Source organism: Atractosteus spatula (assembly GCF_055471065.1).
Source record: "Atractosteus spatula isolate fAtrSpa1 chromosome 17 unlocalized genomic scaffold, fAtrSpa1.hap1 SUPER_17_unloc_3, whole genome shotgun sequence".
Classification (NCBI taxonomy): domain Eukaryota; kingdom Metazoa; phylum Chordata; class Actinopteri; order Semionotiformes; family Lepisosteidae; genus Atractosteus; species Atractosteus spatula.
The window spans coordinates 528293-549263 of record NW_028296635.1 but is presented as its reverse complement, the minus strand read 5'-3'; the positions used below and the strand labels follow the sequence as shown (position 1 = coordinate 549263).

Below are 20971 nucleotides of genomic sequence, written 5' to 3'. Positions count from 1 at the left end.
TTGGGGTTAGGCATACTTTTGATGAAGATGAAGTTAACAGACTATATGTTTACATAGATACTGAAATAAGGATTGTATTTTAGATTATGTGTAGTTGCTGGCATTGAACTGTGTGTTGGATGCACATGAATTGAAGGAATGGGCAAACATAGCTGATGCGGATCCACAGAGCCAGCATATTAAGATGTTTATAATTAGAGGCAATTTGTTTAAATAACTAGGTATGGATACTGATGTGCAAGAGAGGTGGAAAGGCTGTTTCCTTAAGCCAGCACTATAAAATATTTTATTCTCAGTGAGATGCTGCCATTTCATCGTGGGTTTCTAACACTGTGTATAGTTCCATCCACACAGTGCCTTTACTTCCATCCATTTCTAATCTCTTTATCCAGTACAGAGGATTTGGAGCCTATCCCAGTAAGCAACGGACACAAGGCAGAATACACCCTGGACGTAGCGCCAGTCCATCACAGGACAGACAGACACAAACACACACACACCAGGGCCAGTTTTCCCATAAACCAATTAACTTACCAGTATGTTTTGGAGTGCGAGAGGGAGTCATATCACACATATGGAGAAAAACCATGTAACCCAGAGAGAACATGTAAACCCCACACACACAGGATGGCAGGCATTGAACCTAGGACCTCAGTGCTGCAAGATAGCAATGCTAACCACTTCGCCACCATTATAAATGGATGGATATCTTAGTTATCTTTCTAGTTCACAGGTTTGCATGCATAATTTAATTTTGAAAGCCACTGAGACATCAGGTACTACTGTTGTATTTATGAAAAAGAAACAAAACAAAAAACATACTAACAACTGTGCCATCCTACTCCTTAGTTAATACATTTTATTATTCATAAACAGTTAACATTGTTAGCAAAATATTTTGAATCATATTTAACCTCATTTTTTCTTTAGTTTTGTATTTAACTTATTATATGATAGTCAGACTTAATGTATATTTGAACAATGAAAATATATTTTTACAAGATGCGGGGGAAAGTGCAACAGCTTATTACAGTGCTAAATTTAATATTATTGATTGCTAATAGTTTATGCTAACACCTAACTTTCTTAATTAGATGTATTTAAAACAGTGAACTAAGTGTAACATACTATTCAGAAATACAATCGAAAATAGTTTTGTGGTGTTTGTATGGATGAAACATTTCTAAAATGTATTATGTAACAAAATTAAAGACGATTAAAATCTGTAATCTTTCCACTTGTAATGTCATTAGACAGAACAACACGTTTCTGGTTTGTTTTAATTAGTATTAGTTAGTAGTTAGTAGTTTTAATTTAATTAGTTTTGCAATTCGCACTGATTCCCTTGCGAAGATATGGACTTAAGAATATTCGTGCCTGGTCAAAAAATGGCATTAAGCACTTAAAATTAATATGGTTAATAATAGTAAACTGTAACATGCTGTAACAAGATCGGTTAAACTGCGAAGAAAATGCTTTCAGAGAAAATGTTTCAGGTGTGAAGAACATAGATCTCCAATGCAATTTCAACCAAACCTGTTCCCACACACCCTGGCCCCACTACCATTAGAATATACACAAAGCACTGAAATCTTTCGAGCTAATGATCAGGTGACCCGAGAGAGAGCGAGAGAAACACCAAGGGGTGCGGAACCAGGGAACTATTTACATGGAAAACGGGCGATCTCCCCAGACTGTCCGCCCGTTTCACTGTTACCTGGATACCTCTTTATTTAGAACTCACTACCACTGATTTTTAGTTTAGAAGGATTCAAGTAGGGTTTTAGATGAAAGGCAGCGACCTTAATCAAGCCCAAATCATAATTGAACCCATTCAGAGCCTACATTACATTTTAGCGTTTCATTCTGAGCAGAAGACCCTCACACCTGAAGAAGGCTTGCGTTTTCTCTCTTCTCTTTTAAGCATGTGTACAATGTGTAATACAATTACAATGTGTAATTACAATGCTGTAATACAATTTGAATCGTATGAGGGTGGGGGGGAGGTGTCTTTCGCTGGAAATCTCGCCTGCTTCTACTTTACGAGTACAACCCCCTCTCTGCCGGAGTGCTGGCTGTGACGAATTAAACCGGTTTCACAGGTTTCAATCACAGACCATGTGACATGGGAGTCAGGAAACTAACACACAGCGCCACCGGATTTGATAACACTATAAAAACGCTATAAAATAATGTGACTAGGCACAGAACAAGTTTACAGCACAGTACAATAATAAATGCTGACCATGACTTTAGAAGCATAAATTGCCTTACACTCAATTTAAACACAAGCTGTCTTTAGCCCTCTAAGCTGGTTCATACAGAAATGTAGAGATCCAGGCTCAGAACACACAGCTTCATTAGCGAAAACATATGCAGGACAACTAGAGAAGACGTTTTACAGAGGATGGATTTTTAGAAACATCCCATCAGTGACATCACTGAAGTCAACTCCTAGGTACTGTAACTGTCGTGTGGATAGTTTCACAAGAATCAGACAAAGGTTTAAGCATCGCTTGTTCTAGATAAAACTGCAAAAAAAAACAACAACAACCCATAATGTACTTCTTTGCGGCTCTGTTTGCCCAAATCATATATTCACAACGTGAAATCTAGAAAATAATATTACGTAACCAAAATCCGCAATATGGAAACAGAACCTGTGTAATTGTTGATAGATGATGTACTCGTAACATTTTTTCAAGACGAACTACAACATTTAAAAAATGACTTGTATGTACTTGATATCTCTAATCAATCCACGGGTCCCAGCACAAAAACGAAACTAAAACGCATACCGTTTCGCGCTTCTTATTAGTTGCTCAAAAGTAATTTGACCGTATGAAATGCATAATATAAACCTAGAAACATATACGTGAGCAGTACTTAAGCACTGTAGTATCGGTGTTAAGACATACCTCTCAAATACTGTAAATCAAGTTAAAAATATCTCAAGACCGATTCTGGTCATAATGAAACCATGTTTCGTGTATGTTTTCTTTAAAGTACCAAGACCAGCCATATACTGTATGTTTATGTTCCAAAATTAATATCGTTTATGGCCTTCACACGCGTTGCAGTATGCTCCTATTCTTTTTATGCTCAGCTACTAAGATTTCCCTTCAGTGGTAAAATTAGATATGAATATTCAATACTTAAACGGGCACAGTTAAGACATTAAATATACATATACATACTGTATACAGTACAGTTTTCATACGGTAATATGTTTATGTTCCTAAATCAATCTCTTTTATGAGCATGTGAAAGGCATGGTGAATCGATTCTCAAAAATTACTGTACTTTGCATGATTGGAAACAAATGCGTGATTGCGAAATGCTGTAGTGTTACTTTTACAAAGACGGTCGATGAAAAAAAGAATGTTGACCAGGGCAATACTTTGAGCTTACACTTACAGCTTGTCCAAGGTCATTCATTATTAATACTATTAGTAATATCTTCGTTAAAGACTTTGATGGCCACAGCTCAAACATGAGAGGTTGAGCTTTATTAGCTCCACCTTGCGGAAATTCCGGATACTATTATTTTGCTTGTCGTATTATAGGAGAATTTACGGTAACTCGCGGTATTTACCGGTAGCTTGCGGTAGACTGCGTACAGCGTACCGCAAAATAATGCGGTATCGCCCGTGCATTTTGAATGGCTGCATCTGTAGGCTGCCAAAAGTCTCCGAAACCAAATTTTGATAGCAGAAAATTCTCACTCGTCCAGAAGTTCCCTTGGGACCCAACATCCAGCACAGAGTGGTAAAAAAGCGTCTTTTTTGAAGAGCCTTACAGCGTGCATTGGTGGTTCAGTGGTAGAATTCTCGCCTGCCACGCGGGAGGCCCGGGTTCGATTCCCGGCCAATGCAGTGGCTTTTGCAGCGAGCGGCTCCATCACTTGCATCCCCTTTCACCTCGCAACTGAAAACCCTCTGAAGCTTAGAAGCTGTGAGCCAGGTCAGTACCCGGATGAGGGTGACCTACAGGGAAAAGCAAAGCTTACAGCTGGAAGCGGTGTTAATGGAGCCAGCGGTGGGGCACTCACCCTGAGGTCTGTGCGGGTCCCAATGCCCCAGTATAGTGACGGAGACGCTGTGTGGTAAAAAGGCGCCGTCTTTTGGATGAGATGTAAATCCGAGGTCATAGCTCTCTGTGGTCATTGAAAGTGACCACCAAAACCTTTGACAAAAGCTCTTGGTAATTGATGGTCTTCAATAATGCTTCTCCTTTAGGTACATTTGAAATCAGCTGAAAAATGCTGTGAAATGGGGGGGCACTTCAGGCCAGTGTAGGATTTGGGATACAAGAACCATTAAACAGCATGAGAAAGCCCGTACACTGAATCGCAGGGCTTTCTATTCAAAGAAGGACAAAAGAAATTTCTCTCAATTCCATTTTTTGCAGCACAGCGAAGACAGCGGGCACGAGGCCTGTTAGCTCAGTTGGTTAGAGCGTGGTGCTAATAACGCCAAGGTCGCGGGTTCGATCCCTGTTCGGGCCAGGCAGTCTCCTCCGCTCTTGCCAAAACCCGTTACTGTGGTGAGATCGGTGGTTTTGCAAAGACGCCACATACTGCCGACAGACGAGAGTGTTGCGGGAGAAGAGAGAAGTGATGGAAGATTGAAGAGTGTCCTAGGTGGAGCCAAGATGAAGTGTCACAATTGCCTAGGGGAGGATTTCAAATGTTTAAGATGGTAAAAATAACCGGAAGTGATCCCCCAGTCCAGCGCAGTCTGACGTACTTCTGTCATATAAAGTGAAACTAGATGTCGAACTGGAGCCTCACCATTTGCATAAGTGAGGCTCCAGTTATACATCTAGTTTCACTTTAAATGACAAAACTGAAGAGACTTAAAAGAGCTGGAGAGGATTTCTTACAACTTTTGAGCCGGCACAGTTTTCGAAAACGTTTTCTTCACGCTGCACTGTACAACACAGACAGCCAAGAGTCTCCAAAACAAAACGAATTGACAGATAGGAGAAAAGTCCCACTCGTCCTAAAGTTCCCAAAATCCAGAACTGAGCGTAAACAAAGTGTTCAAGTAGCGTGGGAATGCTACCCCTAATCCTAGCTGGAGTTTGAGCGTCTGGTTCAGAGTTTGCTCAAGAGTTTACCTTTCACAGATGCGCAAAGATGAATGTTGAGGGTGCACGCTTCAAGGCGCCTTACAGTGCAGGGAGTGATTAGAGACGATTCGTGACGTGTGCTCGTTCCCATATACCGTACGCCCCGGGTTGCAGTGCTAGGATGACGTCCAATACCGCTTCGGCACGTAACGGCATTATATTCAAGTGCAGGACGTGAGGGTTTTATTTTGTTCGTTTTGTTCTGCTCTGCTTTGCTTTGTTTTGCTTTCCATGGCGTTCGTAAGAGGGTCAATAAAAAGGCGATTCCTGCGGCTAACACGAATGTAAGAGCTATTTCAAGTGCGGCTTCTAAAATGCTTGTAGACATTTGTCTGTTGTTGATTGTTTTTTTGGGTCTAACAAAGTGCCATTTTCCTGTCCGGACGGGGAGACTATATCATTCCCACATGAAGCAACCCTTAATTCCTCTGAGGCGTGTCTGTCTGCAAGGCTTGTACTTTGAAAAAGGTTTCCGCCGGCGCCTCGCGATCCATGTGAGATTGTAGCAAGAACGCAACAACGGCGGCGCTCGCTGTAGTTGTGGCCGAATGTTTAAGGCGATGGACTAGAAATCCATTGGGGTCTCCCCGCGCAGGTTCGAATCCTGCCGACTACGGTGTCCTCCTCACGTCGTCGTGTGCCGGCGCAAGCAAGGAAAAGTGCCTTTCTGCTTTTCCTGGTGGTTTTAAAACGCGAGATCGCTTGTACCCGCTGCCTTGGAAAGAAATGTCTACATGTTTACTTGCACATTGTCTATTGTTTGTTTGTACATTGTCTTGATGCACTGTTTGCACTTTGTCTTGTTTTTTACACTTGTTTTACAATCGAGAGACCTTCTGTAAGTAAGAATTCCATTGTACCAGTACCGGTTACATATGGCAATAAAGTTCAAGTTCAAATGCTTCAGCGTCCGCAAACGGCATTTTGCAGCTGGAAGCAGATGGCGACGCTTTTTGCGGTCGCGTGTCTTGTGCCCCATTTCCGGCCTTTAACATCGAATCAATAAAGCTGTTAGAACCGACACCATAGGTGCTTTTCTTACAACTTTTGATCTGACTCAGTTTCGGAATGCAATTCCTGAACACTGCGAGAGACAACCTACAGATGCAGCCATTCAAAATGAGCGGTAAAAACCCGTGGTACAGTAACCAACCCGCAGGGCATCGTAGGGCACCGCGGTAAGTGATTGGCTGGCCAAAATGACCGACAGGGGCACTCGTGGTGCATTGGTTGGTAGTGAAAAGATTTAATCATTTAATGTCTTTACTGTGCACATTTCAATCCGCTTAGTTTTGAATATTTATATGGAATTTTACCACTAAAGGGAAATTTTAGTAGCTGAGCATAAAAAGAAGAGGAGCATAACGCATCTGAAGGTCATAAACGATATTAATTTAGGAACATAAACATTACTGTATGTACATAAACTGTACTGTGTATGGCTGGTCTTGATAGTTTAAAGAAAAAATACACACCAGTCTTCCATTTCTCCCTAAACATTTTAAGCATGAAAGTTTTATGAAACGGTACCCAAATATGTGATTGCTGTATAGAATGAATTTTAATTTTTAAAAATTATTTAACACGAAAATTAAGCTGTTTACATCTTCCGCCTGAGAACAGTCACCCGTTGCTTCCCAACGCAGAAACACAGCCACTAACTAGCAAAGAGAGGACATTAGCTAGCCAATATGATAAAGAAATAAATGATTATTTTGTTTATTTCTTTTGCACATTTATTTGAACATTTCCATTGATTGTACAAGCACTTGGAAACTGTCCAATCCCTAGTTCATCAAGCATTTACCGGTCTGGTGCCGGTCTGTGTCTTCTAGGATATAATGCCAGCGAACTCTTGTTTTTATGTCCACTATACCTACGCTGGGCAAACGTTCCGAGGTCAAATTCTTCCAGCACGGGGGTACCTTTAAAGCGGAGACGACGGCACCGAAATTTTTTGGCGCGCCTTCTCTTTAAAGCCCTGGCCAAATATGAAGACAGTACGTACAGTTATAATTCAAACGGAATTAAAAACTACACATCCCAGTTACCATGGTGGTGCTTGTGATCATTGCGTTTAACCAACGAAACAGGGCGAAAAATCAGTCACATGACTTTGGGGCAGAGTTTCGAAAGCTTAACCTATCAGCAACAAAGCGAAATTTACACGATAGGCTACCTCAAACTGTCAGTTACACGACTGTGTATGTCGCTTAAGCCACTCCTATTTGGCATTTTAGTTATGGAGGCGAGAAGACGCCCCCCCCCCCCCCCCTCTGGGTGTCTGATTTGCCGCCATCTTTAACTGTTCGGTGTCCGAATCGGAGTAGCTACGCGTACGAAATAAAGTTAATCCCAACTACAAAACATATATTTTTGTGGTAAGAGGGCGCAAAACATCAGTATTTACTGCTATTAATTACTGTACGATTTATAGTTGAAATCTGAGCCTAGATATAAAGTTAGATATAAAGTTAAAATCTCGACAAAGCAATGTAGGAAATACAGAGAAAATAAATCCTTTCTGACATCTAAAATCAGTTTCGATCAAGGTCTCTAAAACGAACAAGAAAAAGAGGATTTTCGGAGGGCTATTACGCTGTGTTTATATAGAATAACTGATTTATGAGCAATCTAATTTCTTGTTCGTTTAAAATAGTGAAATGTCAGCTGCAAAAGATCGCACCAGAAACAGCACTCTCTCTGCTTGTCATAGAAGTTCAGGAAAGGCTGAATGAAGTCATGTCAAGTACAATAATTCGGTGATCAATAATAACAGTTGTAGGACAGTATATAAGGAGGATAAGGATTTTGAAGTTGACTCGAAATCTGATAGGTAACCAGTGCAAGGACTTGAAAACAGGTGTAATGCATCCCTGATAGGATTCTTGCTGTCATATTCTGAACATATTGAAGATTGCTCAGTGTGGATTTAATTTCCCCAGTGAACAGGATGTGCATTTATTGATTCTAGAAAAAAAGCCTTTCTTGATTTCTCTAGTTCACTTTAAAATAAACTATTATTCCACAATGCAGAGTATTACATGGCCAGTATTTACACATGATATTTGTGATTTAAAGAAATTAACACAAGCAGCTTTTGGAGATTTAAGTGTTGGCTGAGTTATTGCAGGATAAAAGACTAGAGATGTTGGCAAGAAGAAGATAATTTGGGGAAAGCTGAGGAATACACTTATAACAAGAACACTTCCTATTGGGGTTAGGCATACTTTTGATGAAGATGAAGTTAACAGACTAAATGTTTACATAGATACTGAAATAAGGATTGTATTTTAGATTATGTGTAGTTGCTGGCATTGAACTGTGTGTTGGATGCACATGAATTGAAGGAATGGGCAAACATAGCTGATGCGGATCCACAGAGCCAGCATATTAAGATGTTTATAATTAGAGGCAATTTGTTTAAATAACTAGGTATGGATACTGATGTGCAAGAGAGGTGGAAAGGCTGTTTCCTTAAGCCAGCACTATAAAATATTTTATTCTCAGTGAGATGCTGCCATTTCATCGTGGGTTTCTAACACTGTGTATAGTTCCATCCACACAGTGCCTTTACTTCCATCCATTTCTAATCTCTTTATCCAGTACAGAGGATTTGGAGCCTATCCCAGTAAGCAACGGACACAAGGCAGAATACACCCTGGACGTAGCGCCAGTCCATCACAGGACAGACAGACACAAACACACACACACCAGGGCCAGTTTTCCCATAAACCAATTAGCTTACCAGTATGTTTTGGAGTGCGAGAGGGAGTCATATCACACATATGGAGAAAAACCATGTAACCCAGAGAGAACATGTAAACCCCACACACACAGGATGGCAGGAATTGAACCTAGGACCCCAGTGCTGCAAGATAGCAATGCTAACCACTTCGCCACCATTATAAATGGATGGATATCTTAGTTATCTTTCTAGTTCACAGGTTTGCATGCATAATTTAATTTTGAAAGCCACTGAGACATCAGGTACTACTGTTGTATTTATGAAAAAGAAACAAAACAAAAAACATACTAACAACTGTGCCATCCTACTCCTTAGTTAATACATTTTATTATTCATAAACAGTTAACATTGTTAGCAAAATATTTTGAATTATATTTAACCCTATTTTTTCTTTAGTTTTGTATTTAACTTATTATATGATAGTCAGACTTAATGTATATTTGAACAATGAAAATATATTTTTACAAGATGCGGGGGAAAGTGCAACAGCTTATTACAGTGCTAAATTTAATATTATTGATTGCTAATAGTTTATGCTAACACCTAACTTTCTTAATTAGATGTATTTAAAACAGTGAACTAAGTGTAACATACTATTCAGAAATACAATCGAAAATAGTTTTGTGGTGTTTGTATGGATGAAACGTTTCTAAAATGTATAACGTAACAAAATTAAAGACGATTAAAATCTGTAATCTTTCCACTTGTAATGTCATTAGACAGAACAACACGTTTCTGGTTTGTTTTAATTAGTATTAGTTAGTAGTTAGTAGTTTTAATTTAATTAGTTTTGCAATTCGCACTGATTCCCTTGCGAAGATATGGACTTAAGAATATTCGTGCCTGGTCAAAAAATGGCATTAAGCACTTAAAATTAATATGGTTAATAATAGTAAACTGTAACATGCTGTAACAAGATCGGTTAAACTGCGAAGAAAATGCTTTCAGAGAAAATGTTTCAGGTGTGAAGAACATAGATCTCCAATGCAATTTCAACCAAACCTGTTCCCACACACCCTGGCCCCACTACCATTAGAATATACACAAAGCACTGAAATCTTTCGAGCTAATGATCAGGTGACCCGAGAGAGAGCGAGAGAAACACCAAGGGGTGCGGAACCAGGGAACTATTTACATGGAAAACGGGCGATCTCCCCAGACTGTCCGCCCGTTTCACTGTTACCTGGATACCTCTTTATTTCGAACTCACTAACACTGATTTTTAGTTTAGAAGGATTCAAGTAGGGTTTTAGATGAAAGGCAGCGACCTTAATCAAGCCCAAATCATAATTGAACCCATTCAGAGCCTACATTACATTTTAGCGTTTCATTCTGAGCAGAAGACCCTCACACCTGAAGAAGGCTTGCGTTTTCTCTCTTCTCTTTTAAGCATGTGTACAATGTGTAATACAATTACAATGTGTAATTACAATGCTGTAATACAATTTGAATCGTATGAGGGTGGGGGGGAGGTGTCTTTCGCTGGAAATCTCGCCTGCTTCTACTTTACGAGTACAACCCCCTCTCTGCCGGAGTGCTGGCTGTGACGAATTAAACCGGTTTCACAGGTTTCAATCACAGACCATGTGACATGGGAGTCAGGAAACTAACACACAGCGCCACCGGATTTGATAACACTATAAAAACGCTATAAAATAATGTGACTAGGCACAGAACAAGTTTACAGCACAGTACAATAATAAATGCTGACCATGACTTTAGAAGCATAAATTGCCTTACACTCAATTTAAACACAAGCTGTCTTTAGCCCTCTAAGCTGGTTCATACAGAAATGTAGAGATCCAGGCTCAGAACACACAGCTTCATTAGCGAAAACATATGCAGGACAACTAGAGAAGACGTTTTACAGAGGATGGATTTTTAGAAACATCCCATCAGTGACATCACTGAAGTCAACTCCTAGGTACTGTAACTGTCATGTGGATAGTTTCACAAGAATCAGACAAAGGTTTAAGCATCGCTTGTTCTAGATAAAACTGCAAAAAAAAAACAACAACAACCCATAATGTACTTCTTTGCGGCTCTGTTTGCCCAAATCATATATTCACAACGTGAAATCTAGAAAATAATATTACGTAACCAAAATCCGCAATATGGAAACAGAACCTGTGTAATTGTTGATAGATGATGTACTCGTAACATTTTTTCAAGACGAACTACAACATTTAAAAAATGACTTGTATGTACTTGATATCTCTAATCAATCCACGGGTCCCAGCACAAAAACGAAACTAAAACGCATACCGTTTCGCGCTTCTTATTAGTTGCTCAAAAGTAATTTGACCGTATGAAATGCATAATATAAACCTAGAAACATATACGTGAGCAGTACTTAAGCACTGTAGTATCGGTGTTAAGACATACCTCTCAAATACTGTAAATCAAGTTAAAAATATCTCAAGACCGATTCTGGTCATAATGAAACCATGTTTCGTGTATGTTTTCTTTAAAGTACCAAGACCAGCCATATACTGTATGTTTATGTTCCAAAATTAATATCGTTTATGGCCTTCACACGCGTTGCAGTATGCTCCTATTCTTTTTATGCTCAGCTACTAAGATTTCCCTTCAGTGGTAAAATTAGATATGAATATTCAATACTTAAACGGGCACAGTTAAGACATTAAATATACATATACATACTGTATACAGTACAGTTTTCATACGGTAATATGTTTATGTTCCTAAATCAATCTCTTTTATGAGCATGTGAAAGGCATGGTGAATCGATTCTCAAAAATTACTGTACTTTGCATGATTGGAAACAAATGCGTGATTGCGAAATGCTGTAGTGTTACTTTTACAAAGACGGTCGATGAAAGAAAGAATGTTGACCAGGGCAATACTTTGAGTTTACACTTACAGCTTGTCCAAGGTCATTCATTATTAATACTATTAGTAATATCTTCGTTAAAGACTTTGATGGCCACAGCTCAAACATGAGAGGTTGAGCTTTATTAGCTCCACCTTGCGGAAATTCCGGATACTATTATTTTGCTTGTCGTATTATAGGAGAATTTACGGTAACTCGCGGTATTTACCGGTAGCTTGCGGTAGACTGCGTACAGCGTACCGCAAAATAATGCGGTATCGCCCGTGCATTTTGAATGGCTGCATCTGTAGGCTGCCAAAAGTCTCCGAAACCAAATTTTGATAGCAGAAAATTCTCACTCGTCCAGAAGTTCCCTTGGGACCCAACATCCAGCACAGAGTGGTAAAAAAGCGTCTTTTTTGGAGACCCTTACAGCGTGCATTGGTGGTTCAGTGGTAGAATTCTCGCCTGCCACGCGGGAGGCCCGGGTTCGATTCCCGGCCAATGCAGTGGCTTTTGCAGCGAGCGGCTCCATCACTTGCATCCCCTTTCAACTCGCAACTGAAAACCCTCTGAAGCTTAGAAGCTGTGAGCCAGGTCAGTACCCGGATGAGGGTGACCTACAGGGAAAAGCAAAGCTTACAGCTGGAAGCGGTGTTAATGGAGCCAGCGGTGGGGCACTCACCCTGAGGTCTGTGCGGGTCCCAATGCCCCAGTATAGTGACGGAGACGCTGTGTGGTAAAAAGGCGCCGTCTTTTGGATGAGATGTAAATCCGAGGTCATAGCTCTCTGTGGTCATTAAAAGTGACCACCAAAACCTTTGACAAAAGCTCTTGGTAATTGATGGTCTTCAATAATGCTTCTCCTTTAGGTACATTTGAAATCAGCTGAAAAATGCTGTGAAATGGGGGGGCACTTCAGGCCAGTGTAGGATTTGGGATACAAGAACCATTAAACAGCACGAGAAAGCCCGTACACTGAATCGCAGGGCTTTCTATTCAAAGAAGGACAAAAGAAATTTCTCTGAATTCCATTTTTTGCAGCACAGCGAAGACAGCGGGCACGAGGCCTGTTAGCTCAGTTGGTTAGAGCGTGGTGCTAATAACGCCAAGGTCGCGGGTTCGATCCCCGTTCGGGCCAGGCAGTCTCCTCCGCTCTTGCCAAAACCTGTTACTGTGGTGAGATCGGTGGTTTTGCAAAGACGCCACATACTGCCGACAGACGAGAGTGTTGCGGGAGAAGAGAGAAGTGATGGAAGATTGAAGAGTGTCGTAGGTGGAGCCAAGATGAAGTGTCACAATTGCCTAGGGGAGGATTTCAAATGTTTAAGATGGTAAAAATAACCGGAAGTGATCCCCCAGTCCAGCGCAGTCTGACGTACTTCTGTCATATAAAGTGAAACTAGATGTCGAACTGGAGCCTCACCATTTGCATAAGTGAGGCTCCAGTTATACATCTAGTTTCACTTTAAATGACAAAACTGAAGAGACTTAAAAGAGCTGGAGAGGATTTCTTACAACTTTTGAGCCGGCACAGTTTTCGAAAACGTTTTCTTCACGCTGCACTGTACAACACAGACAGCCAAGAGTCTCCAAAACAAAACGAATTGACAGATAGGAGAAAAGTCCCACTCGTCCTAAAGTTCCCAAAATCCAGAACTGAGCGTAAACAAAGTGTTCAAGTAGCGTGGGAATGCTACCCCTAATCCTAGCTGGAGTTTGAGCGTCTGGTTCAGAGTTTGCTCAAGAGTTTACCTTTCACAGATGCGCAAAGATGAATGTTGAGGGTGCACGCTTCAAGGCGCCTTACAGTGCAGGGAGTGATTAGAGACGATTCGTGACGTGTGCTCGTTCCCATATACCGTACGCCCCGGGTTGCAGTGCGAGGATGACGTCCAATACCGCTTCGGCACGTAACGGCATTATATTCAAGTGCAGGACGTGAGGGTTTTATTTTGTTCGTTTTGTTCTGCTCTGCTCTGCTTTGCTTTGTTTTGCTTTCCATGGCGTTCGTAAGAGGGTCAATAAAAAGGCGATTCCTGCGTCTAACACGAATGTAAGAGCTATTTCAAGTGCGGCTTCTAAAATGCTTGTAGACATTTGTCTGTTGTTGATTGTTTTTTTGGGTCTAACAAAGTGCCATTTTCCTGTCCGGACGGGGAGACTATATCATTCCCACATGAAGCAACCCTTAATTCCTCTGAGGCGTGTCTGTCTGCAAGGCTTGTATTTTGGAAAGGTTTTTTTTTTAATGGAGATCGACTTTGAAAAAGGTTTCCGCCGCCGCCTCGCGATCCATGTGAGATTGTAGCAAGAACGCAACAACGGCGGCGCTCGCTGTAGTTGTGGCCGAATGTTTAAGGCGATGGACTAGAAATCCATTGGGGTCTCCCCGCGCAGGTTCGAATCCCGCCGACTACGGTGTCCTCCTCACGTCGTCGTGTGCCGGCGCAAGCAAGGAAAAGTGCCTTTCTGCTTTTCCTGGTGGTTTTAAAACGCGAGATCGCTTGTACCCGCTGCCTTGGAAAGAAATGTCTACATGTTTACTTGCACATTGTCTATTGTTTGTTTGTACATTGTCTTGATGCACTGTTTGCACTTTGTCTTGTTTTTTACACTTGTTTTACAATCGAGAGACCTTCTGTAAGTAAGAATTCCATTGTACCAGTACCGGTTACATATGGCAATAAAGTTCAAGTTCAAATGCTTCAGCGTCCGCAAACGGCATTTTGCAGCTGGAAGCAGATGGTGACGCTTTTTGCGGTCGCGTGTCTTGTGCCCCATTTCCGGCCTTTAACATCGAATCAATAAAGCTGTTAGAACCGACACCATAGGTGCTTTTCTTACAACTTTTGATCTGACTCAGTTTCGGAATGCAATTCCTGAACACTGCGAGAGACAACCTACAGATGCAGCCATTCAAAATGAGCGGTAAAAACCTGTGGTACAGTAACCAACCCGCAGGGCATCGTAGGGCACCGCGGTAAGTGATTGGCTGGCCAAAATGACCGACAGGGGCACTCGTGGTGCATTGGTTGGTAGTGAAAAGATTTAATCATTTAATGTCTTTACTGTGCACATTTCAATCCGCTTAGTTTTGAATATTTATATGGAATTTTACCACTAAAGGGAAATTTTAGTAGCTGAGCATAAAAAGAAGAGGAGCATAACGCATCTGAAGGTCATAAACGATATTAATTTAGGAACATAAACATTACTGTATGTACATAAACTGTACTGTGTATGGCTGGTCTTGATAGTTTAAAGAAAAAATACACACCAGTCTTCCATTTCTCCCTAAACATTTTAAGCATGAAAGTTTTATGAAACAGTACCCAAATATGTGATTGCTGTATAGAATGAATTTTAATTTTTAAAAATGATTTAACACGAAAATTAAGCTGTTTACATCTTCCGCCTGAGAACAGTCACCCGTTGCTTCCCAACGCAGAAACACAGCCACTAACTAGCAAAGAGAGGACATTAGCTAGCCAATATGATAAAGAAATAAATGATTATTTTGTTTATTTCTTTTGCACATTTATTTGAACATTTCCATCGATTGTACAAGCACTTGGAAACTGTCCAATCCCTAGTTCATCAAGCATTTACCGGTCTGGTGCCGGTCTGTGTCTTCTAGGATATAATGCCAGCGAACTCTTGTTTTTATGTCCACTATACCTACGCTGGGCAAACGTTCCGAGGTCAAATTCTTCCAGCACGGGGGTACCTTTAAAGCGGAGACGACGGCACCGACATTTTTTGGCGCGCCTTCTCTTTAAAGCCCTGGCCAAATATGAAGACAGTACGTACAGTTATAATTCAAACGGAATTAAAAACTACACATCCCAGTTACCATGGTGGTGCTTGTGATCATTGCGTTTAACCAATGAAACAGGGCGAAAAATCAGTCACATGACTTTGGGGCAGAGTTTCGAAAGCTTAACCTATCAGCAACAAAGTGAAATTTACACGATAGGCTACCTCAAACTGTCAGTTACACGACTGTGTATGTCGCTTAAGCCACTCCTATTTGGCATTTTAGTTATGGAGGCGAGAAGACGCCCCCCCCCCCACCTCTGGGTGTCTGATTTGCCGCCATCTTTAACTGTTCGGTGTCCGAAACGGAGTAGCTACGCGTACGAAATAAAGTTAATCCCAACTACAAAACATATATTTTTGTGGTAAGAAGGCGCAAAACATCAGTATTTACTGCTATTAATTACTGTACGATTTATAGTTGAAATCTGAGCCTAGATATAAAGTTAAAATCTCGACAAAGCAATGTAGGAAATACAGAGAAAATAAATCCTTTCTGACATCTAAAATCAGTTTCGATCAAGGTCTCTAAAACGAACAAGAAAAAGAGGATTTTCGGAGGGCAATTACGCTGTGTTTATATAGAATAACTGATTTATGAGCAATCTAATTTCTTGTTCGTTTAAAACAGTGAAATGTCAGCTGCAAAAGATCGCACCAGAAACAGCACTCTCTCTGCTTGTCATAGACGTTCAGGAAAGGCTGAATGAAGTCATGTCAAGTACAATAATTCGGTGATCAATAATAACAGTTGTAGGACAGTATATAAGGAGGATAAGGATTTTGAAGTTGACTCGAAATCTGATAGGTAACCAGTGCAAGGACTTGAAAACAGGTGTAATGCATCCCTGATAGGATTCTTGCTGTCATATTCTGAACATATTGAAGATTGCTCAGTGTGGATTTAATTTCCCCAGTGAACAGGATGTGCATTTATTGATTCTAGAAAAAAAGCCTTTCTTGATTTCTCTAGTTCACTTTAAAATAAACTATTATTCCACAATGCAGAGTATTACATGGCCAGTATTTACACATGATATTTGTGATTTAAAGAAATTAACACAAGCAGCTTTTGGAGATTTAAGTGTTGGCTGAGTTATTGCAGGATAAAAGACTAGAGATGTTGGCAAGAAGAAGATAATTTGGGGAAAGCTGAGGAATACACTTATAACAAGAACACTTCCTATTGGGGTTAGGCATACTTTTGATGAAGATGAAGTTAACAGACTTCATGTTTACATAGATACTGAAATAAGGATTGTATTTTAGATTATGTGTAGTTGCTGGCATTGAACTGTGTGTTGGATGCACATGAATTGAAGGAATGGGCAAACATAGCTGATGCGGATCCACAGAGCCAGCATATTAAGATGTTTATAATTAGAGGCAATTTGTTTAAATAACTAGGTATGGATACTGATGTGCAAGAGAGGTGGAAAGGCTGTTTCCTTAAGCCAGCACTATAAAATATTTTATTCTCAGTGAGATGCTGCCATTTCATCGTGGGTTTCTAACACTGTGTATAGTTCCATCCACACAGTGCCTTTACTTCCATCCATTTCTAATCTCTTTATCCAGTACAGAGGATTTGGAGCCTATCCCAGTAAGCAACGGACACAAGGCAGAATACACCCTGGACGTAGCGCCAGTCCATCACAGGACAGACAGACACAAACACACACACACACCAGGGCCAGTTTTCCCATAAACCAATTAACTTACCAGTATCTTTTGGAGTGCGAGAGGGAGTCATATCACACATATGGAGAAAAACCATGTAACCCAGAGAGAACATGTAAACCCCACACACACAGGATGGCAGGAATTGAACCTAGGACCCCAGTGCTGCAAGATAGCAATGCTAACCACTTCGCCACCATTATAAATGGATGGATATCTTAGTTATCTTTCTAGTTCACAGGTTTGCATGCATAATTTAATTTTGAAAGCCACTGAGACATCAGGTACTACTGTTGTATTTATGAAAAAGAAACAAAACAAAAAACATACTAACAACTGTGCCATCCTACTCCTTAGTTAATACATTTTATTATTCATAAACAGTTAACATTGTTAGCAAAATATTTTGAATTATATTTAACCCTATTTTTTCTTTAGTTTTGTATTTAACTTATTATATGATAGTCAGACTTAATGTATATTTGAACAATGAAAATATATTTTTACAAGATGCGGGGGAAAGTGCAACAGCTTATTACAGTGCTAAATTTAATATTATTGATTGCTAATAGTTTATGCTAACACCTAACTTTCTTAATTAGATGTATTTAAAACAGTGAACTAAGTGTAACATACTATTCAGAAATACAATCGAAAATAGTTTTGTGGTGTTTGTATGGATGAAACGTTTCTAAAATGTATAACGTAACAAAATTAAAGACGATTAAAATCTGTAATCTTTCCACTTGTAATGTCATTAGACAGAACAACACGTTTCTGGTTTGTTTTAATTAGTATTAGTTAGTAGTTAGTAGTTTTAATTTAATTAGTTTTGCAATTCGCACTGATTCCCTTGCGAAGATATGGACTTAAGAATATTCGTGCCTGGTCAAAAAATGGCATTAAGCACTTAAAATTAATATGGTTAATAATAGTAAACTGTAACATGCTGTAACAAGATCGGTTAAACTGCGAAGAAAATGCTTTCAGAGAAAATGTTTCAGGTGTGAAGAACATAGATCTCCAATGCAATTTCAACCAAACCTGTTCCCACACACCCTGGCCCCACTACCATTAGAATATACACAAAGCACTGAAATCTTTCGAGCTAATGATCAGGTGACCCGAGAGAGAGCGAGAGAAACACCAAGGGGTGCGGAACCAGGGAACTATTTACAAGGAAAACGGGCGATCTCCCCAGACTGTCCGCCCGTTTCACTGTTACCTGGATACCTCTTTATTTAGAACTCACTAACACTGATTTTTAGTTTAGAAGGATTCAAGTAGGGTTTTAGATGAAAGGCAGCGACCTTAATCAAGCCCAAATCATAATTGAACCCATTCAGAGCCTACATTACATTTTAGCGTTTCATTCTGAGCAGAAGACCCTCACACCTGAAGAAGGCTTGCGTTTTCTCTCTTCTCTTTTAAGCATGTGTACAATGTGTAATACAATTACAATGTGTAATTACAATGCTGTAATACAATTTGAATCGTATGAGGGTGGGGGGGAGGTGTCTTTCGCTGGAAATCTCACCTGCTTCTACTTTACGAGTACAACCCCCTCTCTGCCGGAGTGCTGGCTGTGACGAATTAAACCGGTTTCACAGGTTTCAATCACAGACCATGTGACATGGGAGTCAGGAAACTAACACACAGCGCCACCGGATTTGATAACACTATAAAAACGCTATAAAATAATGTGACTAGGCACAGAACAAGTTTACAGCACAGTACAATAATAAATGCTGACCATGACTTTAGAAGCATAAATTGCCTTACACTCAATTTAAACACAAGCTGTCTTTAGCCCTCTAAGCTGGTTCATACAGAAATGTAGAGATCCAGGCTCAGAACACACAGCTTCATTAGCGAAAACATATGCAGGACAACTAGAGAAGACGTTTTACAGAGGATGGATTTTTAGAAACATCCCATCAGTGACATCACTGAAGTCAACTCCTAGGTACTGTAACTGCCGTGTGGATAGTTTCACAAGAATCAGACAAAGGTTTAAGCATCGCTTGTTCTAGATAAAACTGCAAAAAAAAACAACAACAACCCATAATGTACTTCTTTGCGGCTCTGTTTGCCCAAATCATATATTCACAACGTGAAATCTAGAAAATAATATTACGTAACCAAAATCCGCAATATGGAAACAGAACCTGTGTAATTGTTGATAGATGATGTACTCGTAACATTTTTTCAAGACGAACTACAACATTTAAAAAATGACTTGTATGTACTTGATATCTCTAATCAATCCACGGGTCCCAGCACAAAAACGAAACTAAAACGCATACCGTTTCGCGCTTCTTATTAGTTGCTCAAAAGTAATTTGACCGTATGAAATGCATAATATAAACCTAGAAACATATACGTGAGCAGTACTTAAGCACTGTAGTATCGGTGTTAAGACATACCTCTCAAATACTGAAAATCAAGTTAAAAATATCTCAAGACCGATTCTGGTCATAATGAAACCATGTTTCGTGTATGTTTTCTTTAAAGTACCAAGACCAGCCATATACTGTATGTTTATGTTCCAAAATTAATATCGTTTATGGCCTTCACACGCGTTGCAGTATGCTCCTATTCTTTTTATGCTCAGCTCCTAAGATTTCCCTTCAGTGGTAAAATTAGATATGAATATTCAATACTTAAACGGGCACAGTTAAGACATTAAATATACATATACATACTGTATACAGTACAGTTTTCATACGGTAATATGTTTATGTTCCTAAATCAATCTCTTTTATGAGCATGTGAAAGGCATGGTGAATCGATTCTCAAAAATTACTGTACTTTGCATGATTGGAAACAAATGCGTGATTGCGAAATGCTGTAGTGTTACTTTTACAAAGACGGTCGATGAAAGAAAGAATGTTGACCAGGGCAATATTTTGAGTTTACACTTACAGCTTGTCCAAGGTCATTCATTATTAATACTATTAGTAATATCTTCGTTAAAGACTTTGATGGCCACAGCTCAAACATGAGAGGTTGAGCTTTATTAGCTCCACCTTGCGGAAATTCCGGATACTATTATTTTGCTTGTCGTATTATAGGAGAATTTACGGTAACTCGCGGTATTTACCGGTAGGTTGCGGTAGACTGCGTACAGCGTACCGCAAAATAATGCGGTATCGCCCGTGCATTTTGAATGGCTGCATCTGTAGGCTGCCAAAAGTCTCCGAAACCAAATTTTGATAGCAGAAAATTCTCACTCGTCCAGAAGTTCCCTTGGGACCCAACATCCAGCACAGAGTGGTAAAAAAGCGTCTTTTTTGGAGACCCTTACAGCGTGCATTGGTGGTTCAGTGGTAGAATTCTCGCCTGCCACGCGGGAGGCCCGGGTTCGATTCCCGGCCAATGCAGTGGCTTTTGCAGCGAGCGGCTCCATCACTTGCATCCCCTTTCAACTCGCAACTGAAAACCCTCTGAAGCTTAGAAGCTGTGAGCCAGGTCAGTACCCGGATGAGGGTGACCTACAGGGAAAAGCAAAGCTTACAGCTGGAAGCGGTGTTAATGGAGCCAGCGGTGGGGCACTCACCCTGAGGTCTGTGCGGGTCCCAATGCCCCAGTATAGTGACGGAGACGCTGTGTGGTAAAAAGGCGCCGTCTTTTGGATGAGATGTAAATCCGAGGTCATAGCTCTCTGTGGTCATTAAAAGTGACCACCAAAACCTTTGACAAAAGCTCTTGGTAATTGATGGTCTTCAATAATGCTTCTCCTTTAGGTACATTTGAAA

The 20971-nt window shown here is 40.3% G+C and overlaps 5 non-coding genes across 5 annotated transcripts; all 5 read left to right on the top strand.

Annotated features, from left to right (window-relative positions):
* The first annotated feature begins 3804 nt into the window (after positions 1–3804).
* trnag-gcc (transfer RNA glycine (anticodon GCC)) lies at positions 3805–3875 on the top strand. Its single transcript has one exon. It is a non-coding gene; the product is annotated as a tRNA-Gly (tRNA).
* A 558-nt stretch (positions 3876–4433) lies between these two features.
* On the top strand, positions 4434–4507 carry trnai-aau (transfer RNA isoleucine (anticodon AAU)). The gene has a single exon. It is a non-coding gene; the product is annotated as a tRNA-Ile (tRNA).
* Positions 4508–12152: 7645 nt separating this feature from the next.
* On the top strand, positions 12153–12223 carry trnag-gcc (transfer RNA glycine (anticodon GCC)). The gene has a single exon. It is a non-coding gene; the product is annotated as a tRNA-Gly (tRNA).
* A 558-nt stretch (positions 12224–12781) lies between these two features.
* trnai-aau (transfer RNA isoleucine (anticodon AAU)) lies at positions 12782–12855 on the top strand. Its single transcript has one exon. It is a non-coding gene; the product is annotated as a tRNA-Ile (tRNA).
* Positions 12856–20525: 7670 nt separating this feature from the next.
* Positions 20526–20596, top strand: trnag-gcc (transfer RNA glycine (anticodon GCC)). Its single transcript has one exon. It is a non-coding gene; the product is annotated as a tRNA-Gly (tRNA).
* The last annotated feature ends 375 nt before the right edge of the window (positions 20597–20971 follow it).